Genomic DNA, 22,529 nt, shown 5'->3' on the forward strand with positions numbered 1-22,529 from the left:
ACATAAGGTCACCTATCCAAGAGCAGGAGACGTAGCTGACCTACCTAATACGTAGACACAAGCACAGGGAAAGAGGCAAAATGAGGAGGCAAAAGAATACATTCCAAGTAAGGGAACAGGACAAAACCCCAGAAAAGGAACTAAGTGAAACAGAAATGAGCAACCTACTGGACAGAGAGTTCAAACTAAGAGTGTTAAGGATGCTCACTGATCTGGGGAGAAGAACAGATGAACTCAGAATGTCAACAAAGAAATGGAAGATATAAAAAAGAACCAATCAGAAATGAAGAATACAATACTGGAAATAAAAAATTCATTAGAGGGACTCAAAAGCAGAGTAGAGGATACAGAAGAACAGATCTGTGAGCTGGATGAAAGACTAGAAGAAATTACCCAAGGTGAACAGGTAAAACAGAAAAGAATTAAAAAGACTGAGGACAGCCTAAGGGACCTCTGGGACAACATCAAGCACACTAATATCCGTGTTATAGGTGTCCCGGAAGGAGAAGAGCGAGACAAAGGGGCAGAGAATCTATTTCAAGAAATAACAGATGAAAACTTCCCTAACCTAAGGAAGGAAACAGACATCCAGGTACAGGAAGCACAGAGAGCCCCAAACAAGATAAACCCAAAGAGGCCCACATCAAGACACATCATAATCAAAATGTCCAGAATTAAAGAGAGAATCCTAAAAGCCACAAGAGAATGTCAAGTTACATACAAAGGAAACCCCATAAGGCTATCAGCTGACTTCTCAGCAGAAAACTTACAGGCTAGAAGAGAATGGCACGATATATTTAAAGTGCTAAAAGGAAAAAACTTACAGCCAAGAATACTCTACCCTGCAAGGTTATCATTCAAAATGGAAGGAGAGAGCAAAAATTTCCCAGACAAGCAAAAATTAAAGGAGTTTGTCACCAAGAAACCAGTGCTACAAGAAATGTTAAAGGGACTGATTTAAGGGGAAAAGAGAAGACCACAAATAGGAAAAATTATCTATTTCCATGATAAGAACGTAATGGATACAAATGCACAAAAAGAGGTTAGATATGATATCAAAAACATAAATGGAGGGAGGAGGGGAGTTAAAGAGTACAGCTTTCAGACAGATGTCAAACTAAAGTGACCATCAATTCTGTATAGAAGAAGAAAGGAACAGAGAAGCGCTACTAAAACACTGAGGAAAAAAAAAAGTTAAAAAATGGCAGTAAGTACATACTTATCAATAGCTACTTTAAATGTCAATGGACTAAATGCTCCAATTAAAAGGCATAGGGTGGCTGACTGGATAAAAAAACAGGACCCATATATATGCTGCATACAAGAGACACACTTCAGACCTAAAGACACAAACTGAAAGTGAAGGGATGGAAAAAGATACTCCACGCAAATGGCAATGAAAAGAAAGCTGGGGTAGCAGTACTCATTTCAGACAAAATAGACTTTAAAACAAAAACTGTAAAAAGAGACAAGAGCATTACATAATGATCAAGGGAACAATCCAACAAGAGGATATAACACTTGTAAATATCTACGCACCCAATGTAGGTGCACCTAAATATATAAAGCAATTATTAACAGACATAAAAACAGAAATAGACAGTAACACAATAATAGTAGGGGACTTTAACACTCCACTTACACCAATGGATAGATCATCCAAACAGAAGATCAATAAGGAAATATTGGCCTTAAACGACACACTAGAACAGATGGACCTAGTAGATATATACAGAGCATTCCATCCAAAAGCTGAAGAATACACGTTCTTTTCAAATGCACATGGAATATTCTCCAGGACTGATCACATATTAGGCCACAAAACAAGTCTCCATAAATTTAAGAAGATTGAAATAACACCAAGCATCTTTTCTGACCACAACAGTATGAAACTAGAAATCAACTATAGGAAGAAAATCAGAAAACCCACAAATACGTGGAGATTAAACAAAATGCTACTGAACAATGACTGGGTTAATGAAGAAATCAAAGAAGAAACCAAAAAATACCTGGAGACAAATGAAAATGAAAATATGACATGCCAGAATTTATGGGATACAGCAAAAGCGGTTCTAAGAGGGAAGTTTATAGCAATACAGGCCTATCTCAACAAACAAGAAAAATCTCAAATAAACAATCTAATAATGCACCTAAAAGAACTGGAAAAAGAAGAACAAACAAAGCCAAAAGACAGTAGAAGAAGGGAAATAATAAAAATCAGAGCAGAAATAAATGAAATAGAGACCAAAAAAAAAAATAGAAAAAATTAATAAAACCAAGAGCTGGTTCTTTGAAAAGATCAACAAAATTGACAAACCTTTAGCTAGACTCACCAAGAAAAAAAGAGAGAAGGCACAAATAAGTAAAATCAGAAATGAAAGAGGAGAGGTTACAACAGACACCTCAGAAATACAAAAGATTATAAGAGAATACTATGAAAAGCTATATGCCAACCAATTCGACAATCTGGAAGAAATGGATAAATTCTTAGAATCATACAACCTTCCAAAACTGGATCAAGAAGAAGTAGAGAATTTGACTAGACCAATCACCAGTAAGGAGATCGAAACAGTAATCAAAAACCTCCCCAAAAATAAAAGTCCAGGACCAGACAGCTTCCCTGGTGAATTCTACCAAACATTCAAAGAAGACTTAACACCTATCCTTCTCAAACTCTTCCAAAAAATTGAGGAGTGGGGGAAGCTCCCTAACTCATTCTACGAAGCTGACATTACCCTGATACCAAAACCAGACAAGGACAACACACAAAAAAAGAAAATTACAGGCCAATATCACTGATGAACATCGATGCAAAAATCCTCAACAAAATACTAGCAAATCGCGTACAACAATACGTTAAAAAGATTATACACCATGATCAAGTGGGATTTATTCCAGGTATGCAGGGATGGTTTAACATTCGCAAATCAATCAACGTAATACACCACATTAATAAAATGAAGAATAAAAATCACATGATCATCTCAATAGATGCAGAGAAAGCATTTGACAAGATACAGCATCCATTTATGACAAAAACTCTGAATAAAATGGGTATAGAAGGAAAGTACCTCAACATAATAAAGACCATATATGACAAACCCACAGCTAATATCATCCTCAATGGTGAAAAACTGAAAGCTATCCCTCTAAGAACAGGAACCAGACAAGGATGCCCACTGTCACCACTCCTATTTAACATAGTACTGGAAGTCCTAGCCAGAGCCATCAGGCAAGAGAAAGAAATAAAAGGGATCCAAATTGGAAAGGAAGAAGTGAAACTGCCATTATTTGCAGATGACATGATTTTATATATAGAAAACCCTAAAGAATCCACCAGAAAACTTTTAGAAGTAATAAACGAATATGGTAAAGTTGCAGGATACAAAATCAACATACAAAAATCAGTTGCATTTCTATACACTAACAACGAAGTAGCAGAAAGAGAAATTAAGAATACCATCCCATTTACAATTGCAACAAAAAGAATAAAATACCTAGGCATAAACTTAACCAAAGAGGTGAAAGATCTGTACACCAAAAACTATAAAACATTTCTGAAAGAAATTGAAGAAGACACAAAGAAATGGAAAGATATTCCGTGCTCTTGGATTGGAAGAATTAACATAGTTAAGATGTCCATACTTCCTAAAGCCATCTATAGGTTCAATGCAATCCCTATCAAAGGTCCAACAACATTTTTCACAGAAATAGAACAAAGAATCCTAAAATTTATATGGAACAACAAAAGACCCCGAATAGCTAAAGGAATCCTGAGAAAAAAGAACAAAGCTGGAGTATCACACTTCCTGATTTCAAAATATACTACAAAGCTGTAGTAAACAAAACAGCATGGTACTGGCACAAAAACAGACACACAGATCAAGGGAATAGAATTGAAAGCCCAGAAATAAACCCACACATCTATGGACAGCTAATCTTTGACAAAGGAGCCAAGAACATACAACGGGGAAAAGAAAGTCTCTTCAACAAATGGTGTTGGGAAAACTGGATAGCCACGTGCAAAAAAATGAAAGTAGACCCTTACCTTACACCATACACAAAAATTAACTCCAAATGGATTAAAGACTTGAATGTAAGACCTGAAACTGTGAAACTTCTAGAAGAAAACATAGGCAGTACGCTCTTTGACATCGGTCTTAGCAACATCTTTTCAAACAGCATGTCTGACCGGGCAAGAGAAACAATAGAAAAAATAAACACATGGGACTACATCAAACTAAAAAGCTTCTGCACAGCAAAGGAAACCATCAACAAAACGAAAAGACAACCTAACAATTGGGAGAAGATATTTGCAAACCATACATCTGATAAGGGCTTAATCTCCAAAATATATAAAGAACTCATGCATCTCAACAACAAAAAAACTAACAACCCAATTGAAAAATGGGCAAAAGACCTGAACAGACCTTTCTCCAAAGAAGATATACAGATGGCCAACAGGCACATGAAAAGATGTTCAAAATCACTATCAGGGAAATGCAAATCAAAACTACAATGAGATATCACCTCACGCCCATCAGAATGGCTATAATTAACAAGACAGGAAACAACATGTGTTGAAGAGGATGTGGAGAGAAGGGAACTCTCATACACTGCTGGTGGGAGTGCAAACTGGTGCAGCCACTATGGAAAACAGTATGGAGATTCCTCAAAAAATCAAGGATAGAACTACCATATGATCCAGCTATTCCACTGTTGGGTATTTATCCAAAGAACTTGAAAACACCAATTTGTAAAGGTACATGCACCTCTGTGTTCATTGCAGCGTTATTCACAATAGCCAAGACTTGGAAGCAACCTAAGTGCCCATCAAGGGACGAATGGATAAAGAAGCTGTGGTATATATACACAATGGAATACTACTCAGCCATAAGAAATGATGAAATCCAGCCATTTGTGACAACGTGGATGGACATTGAGGGTATAATGCAAAGTGAAATAAGTCAGAAGGAGAAGGTCCAATACCGTATGATTTCCTTCATTAAGTAGTAGATAATAACAACAATAAACAAACACACGGAGACAGAGATTGGATTGGTGGTTACCAGAGGGGAAGGGGGGAGGGAGGAGGGTGAAAGGGATAATTCGGTACATGTGTGTGGTGATGGGTTGTAATTAGTATTGTGGTGGCGAACATGATGTAATCTATGCAGAATAGAAGTATAATGATGTACACCTGAAATTTTTACAATGTTATAAACCAATGTTACTGCAATAAACAAAAAATTAAAAAAAAAGATTAGTGATCACCTAGGGCTGGGGGTGGGAACAAGGCTTGACTATAAATGGGCATGAGGGAACATTTCAGGGTGGTGGAAATGTTCTAATATTGGATTGTGGTGATGGTTGCACAACTATAAATTTACTTAAATCATTGAATTGTACACTTACTTCACCTTGTTGAAATGTGTAACAAAGTTGGCTTGGTCAAAGAGGGTTTCCAGCTGCCTACCCTGAGCCCCTCCCACCCTCCTGAAGACTTGGCACAAGACAGTTCACAGTACAGTGCCATCTTTTCCTCAAAGAAGAAGTGTCCTGTATCAATTATGGCACTCACAATGGCATGCAATCAGGAATACTTCTCATAAATTCTGAGAGCCGAAAGAGAGAAGCAAGAGGGTGGGAGGGAAGAGATCAGATGAACAGGAACTGGGAAGACCCAAACAAGCCGAGAAAGTAATATAATGGTCTTCAAACCTTCATGCTTGTGTATTCCCAAAAACCACTTATCCTCATGTATATTGTTAGCCTGACATTTACGATTTTTCACCATAAGTTTAAATACATTAATTTTTTTCATTGGCAGTAGAAGATAGTAAACATTTTATAAGATGAAGCTTGACTATAACTGAAATAAATGTTTCACAATGTGATTTGGTAAAATAGATTTAACTACCTTATTGAATAACACATGCTCAATAGGAAAGAAAGCAAGGAAAATGTTCATCTCGGGTTTTATCCACATATCCTGAAAAATTTAGAAGTCCAGAAAACATTACAGTTATACTTAAAAGAATCACTGTCACTAACTTACCCTACTCTGTTGTTCTGAATTCGAAACATTCCATTGCACACCAAGCAACCCCCTACACAGAAATTCAAGGAGATAGAAAAGACAGGAGAACTACAAGTCGAAGGTGCCCTGACTCATCAAAGAAGGCTGCTCTGTCACCAACCATTTCTCGTTTTCTCTTTAGTGCTGAGGTTTTTGTACTTAGAGCGATGCACACAGTGGGGTTCAGGATGTGTGACAGGGGAGACTCTCTTCTGTGAAGTGCGGGAAGGGTCACGTGACCAGGGCATCCTCCAGCGGTTTTAATACAGAATCTTAAATGGAAGTCTTAGAATCTGGAAATCGATTCCACTAAACTGTATGGTGCAGCCCTTGTAAGGTGCAGCCCTTGTAAGTCTCCATGCTCCTCTACACAACAGTTTGAAAACTAGAGAATGACAGAGGTCAGGGCAAAACAGCACAGCGCTGCTCTTCAGCAGCTGCTTCCTAAGTCAAAAGGCTGCTGGGAACTCCTCACGCACAGTCCTGAGGGCCTCTCAGCCGCCCTTGGTCTCCACCTGTTCCTGAGCCCCTCGATGCCCAGCACCCAGGCATCCTCCTGACAGGAAAGTGCAGGAGCCCCAGGCTGAGTCCCTCACAGGGAATTCTCCATGAAGGCGCTTCCTGCCTGCAAGCTTTCTATTGTTCATGTGGGGAGGCAGGTTGATTAAAAGCATGTGCTTTTAAGCCACAGAGATCTGGGTTCAAATCCCATTGTTGCCATTTAATGGCTGCATGATCTTGGGCAAGTCACTTGATCTCTCTGAGCCTCAGTTTCCTCATCTGGAAATAGAGGTACCTATCTTGGAGAGTTGGTGAGAATTAGACAAGGGAAGCGTGTTGAGCCATTGGCACAGGGCCTGGCCCAGAGTGAGCATTCAGGAAAGAGTGACGTCTGGCTAATTTTCACTGGGTTCCTCTTGGCCCCTGTCTCTCCCCCTACTCCACTCTCTCCTCATCCAGAAGACCCTGCCCTTGCAATGCTCAACTTAACTCTCATCACCAACACCCACGTCTCCTCCATGAAGGTCTCCCTCCCACCCCTGAAACATTCCTTCCTTTCTCTGCATTCCTTTGGGATAAACAGTGTCAATTAGACAATAGGGGCTACATTGTGTCCATATATTCATCTAACAATTATTTACTGAGCCCACTAAATGCCATGGTGGGAGTGGAGGAGGTGAAGCTGGAGGTATGGGGAGGAAATAATATTTCCTACAGTGCTTTAATTAACAATGGATTAATTAATAATGGATTTCCTACATGTATCACTTTTTTTTTTCTTTTGTGAGGAAGATCAGCCCTGAGCTAACATCCCTGACAATCCTCCTCTTTTTGCTGAGGAAGACTGGCCCTGAGCTAACATATGTGCCTATCTTCCTCCACTTTATATGGGACGCCACCACAGCGTGGCCTGACAAGTGGTACGTCGGTGCACGCCCGGGATCCGAACCCTAGGCCGCCAGCAGTGGAGCGCGCACACTTAGCCGCTACGCCACAGGGCCAGCCCCTCTTTTACTTTTCTTATTCCCATTTTACAGATGAAGAAAATGAGACTCAGAGAAGAGAATGATTCACTCAGGGTTACACAGCCAGCAAGTAGCAGAACCACAACCCCAAAACCTGGGCTCTTTCCAGGCCGCCAAACTGCCTTCCTCAGCTCGTAGCATCTCCTCAGCTTCCCAGGTTCTGCCAGATTCCGAATGTCTTGAAGACAGGCTCCAGCCGTCCACATACGTATTTCATACAGCAAATCCCATTTTACACACACCAAGGAAAGTCATCATGCGAGATGCTGTGTAAGCCTAGTGGCTCCGAGTGAAGGTATTGAATCAGACAGATGGGCTCAAGCTGTGCCTGTGTAACCACTTTGGGAAAATAACCTCTCTGAGCCTCAGTTTCCATATCTTTCAAATGGGAATAAACACTAATAATATCTTCCTACAAGGTGCTACGAAATCAAGTAAGATAACATGAGTCAGTGCTTATTAGCACAAGGCTGGCACTTGGCACCACTCAGTAACTATGAGATAGTCAGCAGAGCCACATCCTCCAGACATGGAGATCCTCGGAAATGGCTTCTGTTAATGGTGATGTGCAGTGAGGCCAAGAAACGTTCTTACAGGTACGACCCCCAGGGGGATCATTGACATACCACTAGCACCCAGCCCAGGGCAGCCCTTACCCACAGCAGACACAAGAGGGTGCTGGCCTGGCCCTCCCCCTGGGAGTACACAAGGGAAGACTACGGGGCCTGCCACTGGATTCTACCCCATCTCAGGACCCAGAGAGCCCCCTCCGACACCCAGCCTAATCTCTTATCCTGTGGTCCTGGCAGCTCCCTGTCACCGCGTCTAGATCCCACATTCTGCCCTTCTGTCCTACAGACCCTGTCTCAGGATCCCAAAGAGAGCTGCTGTGGGTGTCCCTCAAAGACACAGTCCAAGAAGGCTGCCTGCCCATGACTCAGAGAGGACGCCTCCCACTGAATGGTTTCTCAGTGCTGCTCTGGGCCCTGGAGGCTCCGCACCATCAGGCTCAGAGCTCTAGGATTCAAACCAGAGTGACTGGCACCCCAGGACAGAGGACCAGAATCAGGATGTCATCTTGAGTCCTCCCCCACCCCACTCCATCGACATGAGCATGCTGTGTGGGGATGCTAAGCGGTTTGCTCACGGTCACTTAGCAAAGTAGTTTGGCAGAGCCAAGACTCAAGTTCAGGACAATTCTCAGTATGCTCTGGTCTGAACTAGCGGAGCAGAATCTGTCCACACACATCTAGGAGGCAGGGGTGAAAATCCCTATAACAACAGAGGAAGAAATTGGGTTTTGACACACCAATTAAGCCTGGGCAACAGTGCGGAGCCAGCACTGGAGCCAGCACTCCTGCCACAACGTGCTCTTCATTACATAGTTCCTTCAAGGATCTCAACCAAAGCACTGTAGGAGAAAGCAAGAAAGCTTAGGTGCCTGCTTGGAGGCAGGCAGTAACACTCCAGGGGCTAGGGATTCCCCAGGAGTCACAACTTCATGTCAAGGCACTATCTCCTGCAGCTGTGTGGCTCCTCCTCTGGGAGAAAGGCAGAGTAAATGGCAGACTGAGGAGGGAAGGCAGGAAGGCAGGAAGGAAGTATTTATTGAGCCAAGTATGCAGGAAGGGCTCTGTTTGCAACCTAAGAGATGGCATAGATGCCACCAGATCCTCAGGCCAGGCTCCCAGCCTGTGAGGGCAGGCTCCATCTGCACCGCAGGGATTTCGCAGGCTGCATCCATGGAGTTATGGAGGGAGTCCATTTCTGAAACAGCCTCCGCTCTCAACCAGAGAAAGCCCATGTCTCCTGTCTTTTCAAAGATACTTCTTGCCGGCCTCTCCTGTACGGGGAGGGTCCTGTTGTTCCAGGAGGGCCGTAGGAGGTTCTACCACACCTGAGCCATCCTGAGAGTTGAGGCTACACTAAAAAACAGTCATTCTACTTGAACTTCTCCTTTGTGGATCACCACAACTGAAGGTAATTAATATTCAAATTTAACGTCTATCTTTGCAGTTTCATGAAGGCAAGGACTGTGTCTACCTGGCCTATTATTGTTCTATCCTCACCACGTGACACATAGTGGCGGTGCAGGAAATGCTTGTTGAATAAATGCCTGAGGAAGTTCCAGAGGCCACAGAGGACTGTCTTCTGTCCTGGGGTATCTCTACCCCAGGATGGAATCTAAGACCCAACAGAGCTTCTCTGCCCTTCTTTAAGGGTTATTTACACCCCAACAGAAAGGAATGTACATTTTCCTGTAGGGATGGTCACTCGGTCCAACAGGCTGAGGCCATGTCAGGAAATGAGGACAGGCCATTAGCTCTTAATGCTGTGGGAGACAGTCCCCATGCCGCTCTCAAAATAAGAGCAAAAACATATTTTGCACAAAAATCAAGTTGAATAACTGCCCTGGTGGGAGGCCATATAAAACCAGGACCCAAGATACCATTAGAAGGTCTGGCATCTAGAATATACTCAGGAAATATTTATTGGTAAATTAATGAAAAAGAGAGTTTGTTCCAAATTCTGTCTGTGTAAGTTCAATGCCCAAAGCAAGATCAAGTTATTTCCCAGCCACCTGCCCATGAACCATGCATGGTTCTTTCCTTTTAAAATGATGGGACTATCTGAAAACGTTAAACTGGTGAATTTTCAATACATAGTGAGTCTTGTTTCCAGCATCCATTCTGCCTTTAGGGCCCCAGCGAGGGCAGAAGGGGGAAAGCTACTTCAGGGAAGGAGTAGGATATGACCAGGGGACAGACAGAAGGGGAAGTAAGAGGAAGCCCTCCATGTCAGAGGACAGGAGAGGAAGGCGTGGTGTGAGGGATCCTGGGCACATCAGGCTTGTAGCCCACTCCCCAAGGCACAGCCGAGTGAGGCTGCAAGTCTGGGAGAAGCTGCCTCATCCACAACACACGGGGCAATCAGACAGTGTGAGTGGAGGGCAGAGTCCAGAGACGTGGGCCTGAGGGTGCTCCCAGACCTGGCTCCCAGCACCTGGTGTCCTGGGGCTCTGGCTGCCCCACATACCCAGGGAGGAATGTAGAGGCGCTGAGAGGGCCAGAGGACCAGCAGAGGACTGAGATCAGGGTCAGGGCCACAGAGTAGGACTTATACCCAGAGCCAAATGCTCAAGAGCATGGCCTTCACCAGCAGGTACCAGCAAGTCAGGCTGAAATGCCAGAGATGACCATACACCCCTCAGTGGGCACCGTCAGGGCCCAGAGACCCAGGGGCCAGATAGACCCACTGCCTCCCAGTATGGACCAGGGTGGACTCAGATGACGGTGCACAGATCTGAGGCTGCCACTCCTAGTCGCATGAGCCCCGTTCCCACCTTCTACGCCCTCCTACCATACACTCAGATTCAGTGCCAGAAAAGAGCAGGGGGAGGAGGAGGAAATAGGAAAACTTGAAAATTTATTCCAAAGAGACTCTGAATTACTCAAAAGATACAAATTAAATAGGAAGATACTGAAATTTTGTCCCTTGATAAATCTAAGTCCTGACAACTTCTCCTACCCTGCATAAGATGTTTGTTGAGTGGATGGATGGATGGATGGAAGGATGTTCTTGGACTCCAGAGTAGTGATAACAATAATGATAGTGAATGTTCTTTAGGTGCTTATTAGAGGAAATTTAATTTAGCTAAAGAAAATACAGAAGCTATATTTTCTTTCCTAGCTGGGTGGTAATGTAGGTAAATGTTTTATCTTTCTATGATTGTAACTGGTTAACACCACACAATATTTGTAGAGACCATGGCGGTGGTTCCCAGACATTACTGTCCAGACCCAACATCCCCCACCCCCACCATCCGATAGGTCTGGAGTGGAGGTGGGGAACTCATGCTTTAAACAAGCATCTCAAATGAATCTGATGCCAGAGGTTCCCTGAGCCACATTTTGAGAACTACTGATCTAGAAAACAAGAAGCACATAACCAGCATGACCACCCACCTGAAGACCCCAGGAACAGGGCATCTCATTGGGAGGAGGAAGCTCGCACATGTAAGTGCTCAGATCCTTTGGAAGACTTTTTGGATCATACCAGCTGATACTGGGTACTGGCAATTTTTCTCCAAAACAACATTGCCTTTGGCACTTAAATCATGACCCCAATCTGGGCTGATTGGTGGTAGAGATGTTCAGGTGCCTTATAGGGTCTTTTCTCTGCAGATGCCACAGCTCTGGTTATAGCTCTGATTTCAGTCTGCTGGTATCACTTGGTTATGTGTCCCTCTCCCCCACTCCATGGGAGGAAAGTGGTGTAATTCCCCAAAGGCAGAACTAAGTCTTGTTCATCCGTGTGCCTGTCTCCCTCCACCCCAATTCCCAGAAAGTAACTTAGAAGCTCAAAAGATGTTTGTCAAGTGAAGGGATAGATGGATGGATGGATGAATGAATGGATGGATGGACGGATGCACGAATGGAGATTCTTAGACCACAGAGCGGTAATAACAACAATAATAGCAAATGTTCTTCAGGTGCATATTAAGGTCCAGGGATTGAGTTAAGTTCTCACATATATAACCTTATGTAATTCTCACAGAACCTAAGTAGGTAAATATTTGTATTCCCATAAACCAAGGGTCCTAGAGTTTAATAACTTAATATCTACACAGTAAATTTGGAGTGGATGTCATCAGTAGACTCTCCTTGGTCATTGTAATCAAAATAGTCAGGCAAAGCCATGAGTGTCACCAGAGGTCAGATGTCATTTTAATATCACGAAGAGTTGTGGTCGCAGCATATAAAGAAAATATGAAAATAATCCAATCTTTCTTGAAGATTAAAGGTCTTTGGAGCTAGCTGGGAAGATATTTAAAATATTTAAAAGCAAAAGAAATGAAAAATTGGATCAAGTAACGTTGCAGCCCAGGGGAATGTTGGACAGTAGAATCAGGTGACATGTAATTTGAATCTGGGGAGCCCATGAGACCATGAGACCACCCTTCGAGGGTATTGACAGAGCAACTCCAAACAGTAATCAGGAGTCTCTCTGTAATCCAGAAACCTCCAAAAGCAGAGATGACAATCTCAATAATTACTTAGGAGGGTAACTTCTAAATAGTTTAGAAAGTTCCTTAGGAGTTACCTTTTAATACTATGAATTTAGAAAATCTAAGTATAAATATATTTAGGAGCATCAAACTCTTACTATTAATTCTTATGTTAGGTTTGAGAGAATTTGACTTTTCAGAGTAACTAGTGGGTCTTATGATTTCAATTTAAAAAATTTAATTTGAATAACATATTTAGACCTGTGACTTTAACTTGAAATCTTTCCAAGTTTTTGAATGGCACTGGGAATGTTTTAAAGGATCCAAGATTGATCATATTTACAAGTTTAACTTATTAGATTCCTAAGAATTATTTAAGAATTCAGGATAGGTCGTTTGTTAGCAAAATGGACTACTTAAGAAAGAAAGTGAATCTATTCAAGTTATAAATATGGTTTGAAATGCTTACAAGAAATTAATTAAATTGTAAAAGCCCCCTTTTAGCTTTTAGCAATTACTAAAACTTGCTGGATATATAAATAAGATTTGTGTTAGATTTAAAAGCTTAAGAAAGAAATAGGTTTTGATAAATATAACCTTAATTTTGTGTGTGTGTGTGTTTGTGTGAGGAAGATTAGCCCTGAGCTAACATCCAACGCCAATCCTCCTCTTTTTGCTGAGGAAGACTGGCCCTGGGCTAACATCCGTGCCCCTCTTCCTCTACTTTATATGGGATGCCACCACAGCATGGCTTGACAAGCGGTGCATTGGTGTGCGCCCAGGATCCGAACCTGCGAACCCTGGGCCGCCGCAGCGGAGCACACACACTTAACCACTACGCCACTGCGCAGGCCCCTAACGTTAATTTTAAAAACAAAAGTAATCCCCTTAAATCAAATTTGAAACTTCCAAAAAAAATCACATTGACACCACTACATTCTACAGGATGAAAGCACTGTTTGTGGTGATGAATTTGACAGTGATTGAAGACTGAAGAGAGAAGAGAATAGAAGAAAGAAGACCAGGTACACAGAAGTATCCCAGTTATGTTGTGATAACAGTAGAGTAAAAAATGAAGGAATGTCGGTGAAGGATTCTGTAAAGGAAGGATTCACAGGACTTGCTGACTTCAGGTGAGAAGGTATGGCCCTTTCCTGGGTGCCTTCAGCATGCCAGTCTGATTGTAGCCCCCAACCCACTCCATTATACTTAATGTTGTGTCTACATAGGAAGAGCAGGGCACTAAGAGGTACGTTTCAAAAATCACCAATAGTTCAGGGAACAGCCAAGAGTGCTGTGATTGATTAGTGATGTCTGCCAGGGACATGAGTAGGGACAGGCAATGCTCAAGGTATGTATTTGCCATCCCTGCTTTCATCTGTTGGCAGAGAATCAGGGTAATATTGCTGCAGAAAAGAAACCAGAAGTTTGGTATAAAAGCAACCACTCTTCCTAAAAAATCTAAAAGAATAAATTGAAACGTGTTCCCAAATAAATAAGATACTGTAACAATACATAAGAAAAAGTGAAATATCAACAATAACACACAACACTGTTATTGCTGTGCAACACACCCCCCGGAGAATGTTCTATATCTGAACTCTTCAACATGGTAGCCACTAACCTCAAGTGGTTAGGGAGCACTTGAAATGTGGCTAGTATAACCAAAGAACTAAATTTTATATTTTATTTTATTTTAATTTACTTAAATTTAAATTGCCACATGTGGCTAATGGCTATATTATAAATATAATATAACATAAATAATAAAAAATTTTATATAATACAATATACAATAATATAAATAATATAAAATAATAAATTTTGTTCAAAATAGCAGCAAAAAGCATCAAACATCATACAAAAAGTGTGATACTATGTTGAGAATGCAAAATTCTACTAAACACTATAAAAAGTGACTGACATGAAAGGAGACATACTATATTTCCGAAATGTTAATTCTTTCCAGATTAACGTGTACACTTAATACACTTTAATCAAAATCTCAATAATTTTTTAACATTATTGACAAAATGGTATCAAGGTTCATCTGCATAATTGGGTGATAACAGTCAAGAAAGTGTACCAAAGAGGACTGGCCTCATCCAACATTAAAATATGTTATAAAGCTACAACAATCCTGCAACATAAAATAGGCTGGAAGCAATCCCTAGGCTATATAAAAAAAATTCATATATGATAAAGGAGGCCTCACAAATTTGTGGAAAGAGGGAGACTAATCAATGAATTATGTTGAGACAAACGGGTTAGCTATTTGAGAAAAAAATCAAGCTGGCTTCGAACCTCACACTATACACCAAAATAAATTCCAAATAAATAAAAAAATATAAAAATTTAAAAATTATATCAACAAATTGGCTGAAAAATATTTAGAATCAAATGAGCTACGTCTATATATTCAAAGCACACAGCTATTGAATTCTTAACAAAAGGCAAAACATGGCCCATGGCAGGCTCCTAAGAGAAGACTCCCGAGGTATTCCCACCACTTGGAAAGCTTTCTTCTTCTACTACCAACCCCTGGCTACTCAAAGTGTAATCTCCAGATAAGCAGCATCGACATCGTCTTGGAACTTGATAGAAACACAAGATCACAGGGCCTACCCCAGACCTGCTGCATCAGAAGCTGCATGTGAACAGGATCGCCAGGTAGAAGGTGTCCACATGAAAGTTTGAGAGGTACTGACTCAAGGCACCAGAGACCTTGCCTCCATCAACCACGCCCTGGGGTTGTGGGCTCCCCTGCACTTCTCTTATGCTCGTCATGGCTGTAACGAAGAGGTCAAGTAGGGTAATTCTTCACAGAAATGTAGAAGTTGAATGGACAGGCCATAGGAAGCATCTAAAATGCACATCAGTGAAAATTCCTTCTGCTCCAGGCTTGGCAGACCCCACTGGAACTCCCACCTGCAGTTTAGGGGCTAGTCACCAGCAGGTAGTGTTTTGTAATGCAGCTCGGGTAGTAAATATTTCAGGAATAGATTGTGAAATACAATAGGAAAAATGCTTTTTAGAAATCAAAAATAGAGATCTTTAAAGTAGTCAAATACAATTTTATTATATAATAAATTTAAACATATACAAGGAGACTAATTTTAAAGAAATACTTTCTAATGATACATATTCAGTGATGTGCTGATATTTAACAATTGGCTGGGGGAGGGGAGAGCCTTGATGTGTAGTGTTTGCTGATTTCCCTGGTGTAAACACTCCCACCAGGGCTGATTTCAAGGTCACAGAACGTGGAGTTGGGAAGAGGTGCGTACAATCGGCTCCCACAAGCAGGTAAGAGCCAGGCCCGGCACACTAGTGTAATAACACAATAAATATCTGTAAAGGACCTCACAGTTTCTAAAGTCGTGTCATGTTTCCCATCTGATTCCATGTATATGCCTGACCCTCAAGGCTGCAAAAGATGACATGATCCAGTCTCACGTGGAAAGGCCCCATCAATGCAGCTCCCATCCCTTCTTACAGCATCTTACTCTGTCTGTCTTTTCTCCATCTACAGCAGAAGCATATAGCACTCTGTCATGAGCATAAGGCCAAATGTCTCCTATACATTAACCTCAAACAAAGGACTAGAGAGGAGATAGGACTTGGCCAAGGTCATGCAGGCAGGAAGAGGCTTCACAGGTGTTTGAAGTCAACTGAAGCCTCCCTGATTTCCAAATCAGAGCTCGTCCCCACCAACTCAGCCCTTCTCATTCTAAGAAGTTAATAAGAAATGCCGTGTTAAACCACTTTCCTTACCACAGGACTTCTCAGAGCCTTCAAAATCCTAACAAATAGCATCACTCTCCAAGAGAAAGACAGAGAATGCAGGATTCTCCAAGAGAATGCACAGTTCCCAATGTGGTTGCCCTGGAATCTCTTCATGGAATCTTCTGTCCTGAGGAACACCTTTTGGAGACAGCTATACTACTCGGCAATCCTCCAGGAATGACAGACTCCTAGGACTAGAAGCAGCCCTCCTGGTCATCGAGTCCAACCACCAACTGGTGCCTGGGTGGCCTCTTCTCAAGCTCACACCCTTTTAACACATCCCCCTTTATCTTGGAATAGCTCTCTCTGTTTCTTCCAAAGCTGGTGTTTTACTCCTTCTCTCAGGACCACGGCACTGAAGAGAAAGGGACTGATCATTCTTGAGCACCAGTGACACGCCAGGCCCTTCACACCCTTCTAACCCTCACAACGCAACTTTGTGCAACACACATCATCATACTCATTTTTCAGATGAAGAAATTAGGCTCAGAGAGATTAGACAGCTTGCCCTAGGCCACCTCTCAATTCTAACTCTTAACTGCCCTGCATCTTGGCCTTGAAGGGATCCATGCTGCTCAGTAAGGGATGGAGGCATGGAGAGGAGGAGTGATTAATTCAGCCTTGGGGGTGGGATCAAGAAAGGCCTCCCGGAGAGGGTGACACTTGAGTAGGAGGATGACATATGAGCAGAAGTTAGCAAGTGGATAACAAGAGGAAAGGGCACGCTGGCCAAAGGAACAGCATGTGCAAAGGTCCTGAGGGGAGAAACAGCAAGGCACTGTCAGGGAGGAGCAGAAGGGGCCGAATGAGGGGGGCCCGACTGAAGTGGAGGACCCAGCCACGTGGACTGCTGATGATAGCGAAAGCAAGGCAGAACATGAGGCCAGAGTAGCTGAGAGGCTGGGCAGGGACAAAAAGAAAGGCTCAGACACAGGGAACAGAATTCCAGGACTGTTAGAGCACACAAGGCGGAGTTGGCCATAAGGAGTTCCTCACTTTGCTGCAGCACTTCACAGCTTGCCATCCCTCCCATGACACATTCTCCTCCTCCACCCCCAGCACCCAGCCCAGGGCCTGGCACAGACCTTCAGAACATCTTCATAAATGAACAAGTGAGTGAATGAATGTTCCTCGCTGTAGTCCTAGGGGAAGGCAGGGCAAAAACCGTTAGCCCCATTTTATGGGGCCAAGTGAGGCTTAAGGAAGTTAATGACAAGCCCAAGTCTATAGCCAGTGAGAAGAGTTGGGGCTTGAACTCAGACATTTGGGCTCTAAACTTGGAGTTCACTTCACTGCCTCCCACAGGACGCAGTTTCTAGAATTGGGATTTAAGGTGGGGGCTGATCTCATGGTCAGTGGTAAGAGCTCTGTTTCCAGGTGAGCTACTGGCCTGGCAGACTGGACAGCCACAGCAGGGATGCTTGGAGCGGACAGAGCCCAGGAGGGGTTGGCCAGGAGGGTCCTTCACATCCCTCCCCACCCAAGATTCCAAGAGTCCCGCCAGACTCTCGGAATGTTAAGTGGTCCCTGGTGTGGAGCCTGTAGAGCTGAGGAGTCTGTGAGCCAGGCATAAGCCCAGCCAGTCAGAGGGAGACCTTTCGACTCTGGGCCACCTTCTGTCACCAACCACACCCTCCCCAAGACTCTGTTTCCTGGCACCTAGAGAGCAGGAGGCTGACACAGCTCGAGGATACCCCCCTGACCTTCCCAATCCATCCTGGCCACAGGCCCTGCCCCACCCAGGGCTCACTCCAAAACCCACAGGGACCTGGATTTATCCCACAGGAGTGACCTACAGCAGGTACTCACCTTATCTCAGCTCACCTCCAGCCACCAGGACATTTCCTCATTTTTATATCTACATTTGCAGCTTGGGCCTGCACTGAGAGGTGGTTTATCTTCCATCAGCTTCCCACTTAAGGACCTAATCACAAATGTTACGCAGTAGGGCTGTATCTTGGGACACAAAGGGCCCAAATTAAAGCAGTATGGAACCACAGGCCTGGTCTGTCCTGGGGAAGAGGGAGCCTGGATGTCGTGTGTGACACTGGGCAGGTCACTTTTCTCTTTGCTGGCATTCTCTTCACCCACACAATGAGAGGGCTGAACCAGCTCATGTTTCTCAAGGCATGGTCACAAAGCACTTGTCACAGAAGTGTCTAAGGAGAGTGCTGATGTGAAGATCTATGAAACCAGAACCTCTGGGGACAAGGCCCAAGAATATGCATTTTAAATTCACGCCCCGCCCCACCCCCACAGGTGCTTCTGCACACTGAAGTTTGGAGACCAGTGGAGTCCATGGTCTCTGAGGTCCCTCCAGCTCGAATGTTTGATCTCACTATAATTTCTGTTAGAGAAGCATAGGGTATCCGACCAGGGCCTCCTATTTGTCCATCCCAATAACAAGCCACGTGGGAAGGACCTCGCTCATGTTCCATAAGATAGACACCTAGAGAGAGGCCAAGATTATTGGAGGAACTAAATATGGAGTATTTGAACCACTGGAATTCTTCCCAGGAAAGAGGCTAAGGTGAGGTGGAGGGGCCCGAGGCGGGGAAATCCTACCCAGAGACACATTTAGTTCACTTCAAGTTTCCAGCAGAGGGATTTAACAGGTTTAAAGCAGTTTTCTGTGAATCTTTGTCAGGGGAGTGTATGTACAAACAAACAGGGAGGGTTTTCTTTTAGTAAAAAGTTAATCGGCTTAAAGTGTGCAACTAAATAAGCAGAGCTTACATTAAAGTGACCCACAGAGAAAGGACCCCATGGAAAGAAAGTTCTAGGAAATACAATATGGCCTCTATGTTCTTTTGTAGTTCCATGCTATAAATATTCATGGGGCGGTGTTAATGGGGTCCACAGCTCTATGCAACCACAATAGTTTTTTTGTTTATTCTCAGGACCATGAACTTTGAAACCATGAACCTAAATTTCAGGACTCTGCATTCAGGCGCGTTTGCAGAGCAGGAGGGGAGAGGTTCAGGCTCCCGGAGGACAGAGGAGAGGAAACGGGGCGAGATGGGAATCACGCCTCCTGGATCTTTTGGTTGAGATTAAAGAGTAGGATCTGTTTAGTATGGGCGGCCTCCTGTCTCCAGGGTCCCCAGCTGCTCCAGCCTGGGGAAACGGCCTTCACAAGGCATAGACAGCTTAGTTACTCAAGCATACAGCAGAGAGGAGGGGGGAGTTAATTGGATCAAACAGATTTGTGGCAAGTTTTACATTGAAGACTTTAAAAAACTAGTTTGAATCATGGAATTTCTAAGATAGAGAGAGAGAGAGTTTAAAAGTCATCTAAGCAATGTCCTTGTTAGGATTGGGAGGATACTGTGGTCCACGAAGTTAAATGACTTGCTCAAAATATCACACCTAGAAGCCATGTCTGCTGATTCTACTCCAGGGCTCTTCCCTTACACTGGGGATGGCAAATTTGAAACAACCATGTGCCCTTCTTACCCTCTCTCTCCCAGGGCAGATATCCCTAATTGATCACAGCCTTCCTGTCCATTGAACCTGGACACAGCCTCCAAATCCATCTCAACACAGTGCTGCAGAGGGCCAGCACGAATTGATAGAAGTGGCACATGAGTTTGGACCTATTCGCCATCTACACACTACACCATGCTGGCAATGTCCATAACCTATTACCCATTTGTTCCAGCTAAGTGTTTTCTATTCAAAGCCACTTAAAGCCTGAACTCAGGAGTCCAAGAGAGCACACCAGAAACGTAGCAGGACCTGAGTCCATAGGACTATCCATGTAAAAGGTCAATCAGGACCTAGGAGAGCGCCAAACACAGATGGGTATAACAGAGCAACTCAGGTCTGAAAGCTGATTTCATCTCAAGAGAACACTCGGCCCTGCCTTCCACCTTGGCTAGCATCATCCTACTTTACAGATGAACCAAGAAGGTCTGGCTGGTGTCTGGGCTGGTGGGCCCCTCGCTCAAGGTAGCTATGGCCTCCTGCTTCTCCTCTTCATCTATATCACCATGTGGTTGTACCAAGGCATTTCAGAACCATGCCACAGCTTGGCTATCCAAGCAGGACTCACTTGGCTTAAGAAATACCTGCTCAGCTAATTTCCAAGAAAAAAAGATTGTCCACCAGATTGGCATGAAGAAGTAGGCCATATTTGAAAGGCCATATAAGTTTTAGAGCTCCAAATAGGTTTCATCTCATGTGCCAACCCCACTCAATTGGTGATGTTTCTGTGAGCACTGTCTGGTGACTTCTTGGACCCTTGGACCTATAGGAAAGAGAGCCATGAGCAGCTAGCCAGATCTGCCATTGGCAAGGGGGAGGAGGGGCATCATAGGTGCCACACATTGGCCATTTACAAATAAATGCTGTAAAGATACTCAGAATATTCCCACCCATGTAAATGAATATCTGCAGCAAGGCCTGAGCTATGATTAGAATTATTTTTTAATAACTACTTTCCACCTCCCTGCCGTGCTCTGTGCCCAGGAAGGCTGACTCTGTGGACTGCATCCTCCACATCCCCCTCTCTGGCTTCTGGTTGCGTTCAATCAGGAGGAGATGCTGATTGAACAGATGGGAAGGAAGAGGAGGAAATGCAGGCATTTCCTCCCTGCTTTGGTGCTGTCTCTGGCAGTAGGCTCTTCCCTCTGCCATTGCCCCTCTTGCACGGTTCCAGCTCCTGTAACACTGCTCCCTCCCTGTCCCTTCAGCTGCAGGGGTGGCTTGCTAGTCTCTGGGTGTCTCACACTGTTGTTTGTTCCTTTAACTCTGCCTCCCTTCGTTAAAGTCTCTCCAACTAAAACATCTAGGGTAAAGTCTGTTTCCTGCTGGGACCCTGCTCATATAGCTGTTCTAAGAAAATCTTTCCATTATTTCCATAGCTAAATAAGAAAATGGCATTCTGACTGGTAAAGTGAATGACTACTTTGCCCTAAGACAACACTTTTCACTCCTCAATTCCAGAAGAATATGACTTACTGCTATCTCACACCTGCAGCATTCCCACAGCCCGAGCTCGCATGGCCTCCACTCAGTAATGGAGAGAAGGTGCAGTTTAGGACCTAAAAGCAAGAAGCTTCTTGGGCTCTAATTTTGCATCTTATGCACCTGACTCCAGGACCAGGCACATTTCATAAACCCTAACATCTCCATCGTGGAATGATCTTTCGTAGAGCCGTTAAGTCACCAGTGCAATCATGCAGGACTCATTCTGAAGACAAAGGCCGATAGGAGACCCTAAGTAGTGCAGAGAGGGAAAAGATATACTAGGAGGAGAGTAAAGGCGACCTGGGATCCACCTCCAGCCATGTCAATAGCTATCCCTATGACCTTGGACAAGCTGTTGCCCCTCCCAGGTCCTCAGGGTTCTCATGGGAAATACAAAAAACTTAGAATAAATAATCCTAAGGGTTCCTTCTAGCTCTAACATTTTACAAGATTTTACTCTAAGATCTTACTTTGTGTATCTGGTTAATGTTCAGTAAGGGTAATGGGCCTATCATCATTTTGACTAAATTTACTTCATAAAGATCCAGCAAGTTTAGTCTATTGTGGCAAAGATTTTTTTCCTTCTTCCGTAATAACAAAACCTCTGATTTTCTTCCATCTTCCATAATAATAGAACCTCTAATTTTCAGTCTAGGCCTTCCAGAAGAAAGATTTCCCAAACTCGCATATAGCCATCTGTGGCGATGTGACAAAGTCCTGGCCAATGAGATGAAAGCAGAAGTGACAAATGGCATCTCCTGGGAACTGTCTTCTCACACATCCTTTGTGCCCTTTTCTTTTCCATGCCTTCCATGTCTAGACCATGTTTGTGATGGTTTGAGCTTTGGCTACCATCTTGGATCATGAGGTCAAGGGCCTAGGGCCCCTGGAAGGAGATTGGATCCTGGAGGACTTCCTGGAGCAGAACTGCCATATCAGCCCTAGATTGCAGACCTCCAGATTTTGTTGTGAAAAAGAAAGAAACTTCTAGCTTGTTTAAGCCAATGTTCCAGCTATTAACATATTGCCTCTCAGTTTTAAATCTACCCTCTTTGTCATGCTTTGTGATACTGGAACTGGACCCAGTAAACATTTCTCCTTTGCCAGCTGGCAGATTACGCTTTGTCAGTAGAGGGCACTAGGGGGATACTGCAAGAGG

General features: G+C 43.4%; 1 protein-coding gene across 1 annotated transcript in view; it reads right to left on the reverse strand.

Moving 5' to 3' along the window:
• Positions 1–22,529, reverse strand: part of TLL2 (tolloid like 2) — a 148,421-nt gene that overhangs the window by 112,404 nt on the left and 13,488 nt on the right. The gene's annotated exons all lie outside the window — the stretch shown is intronic.

The sequence above is a fragment of the Diceros bicornis genome, chromosome 6 (assembly GCF_020826845.1).
Source record: "Diceros bicornis minor isolate mBicDic1 chromosome 6, mDicBic1.mat.cur, whole genome shotgun sequence".
NCBI lineage: Eukaryota > Metazoa > Chordata > Mammalia > Perissodactyla > Rhinocerotidae > Diceros > Diceros bicornis.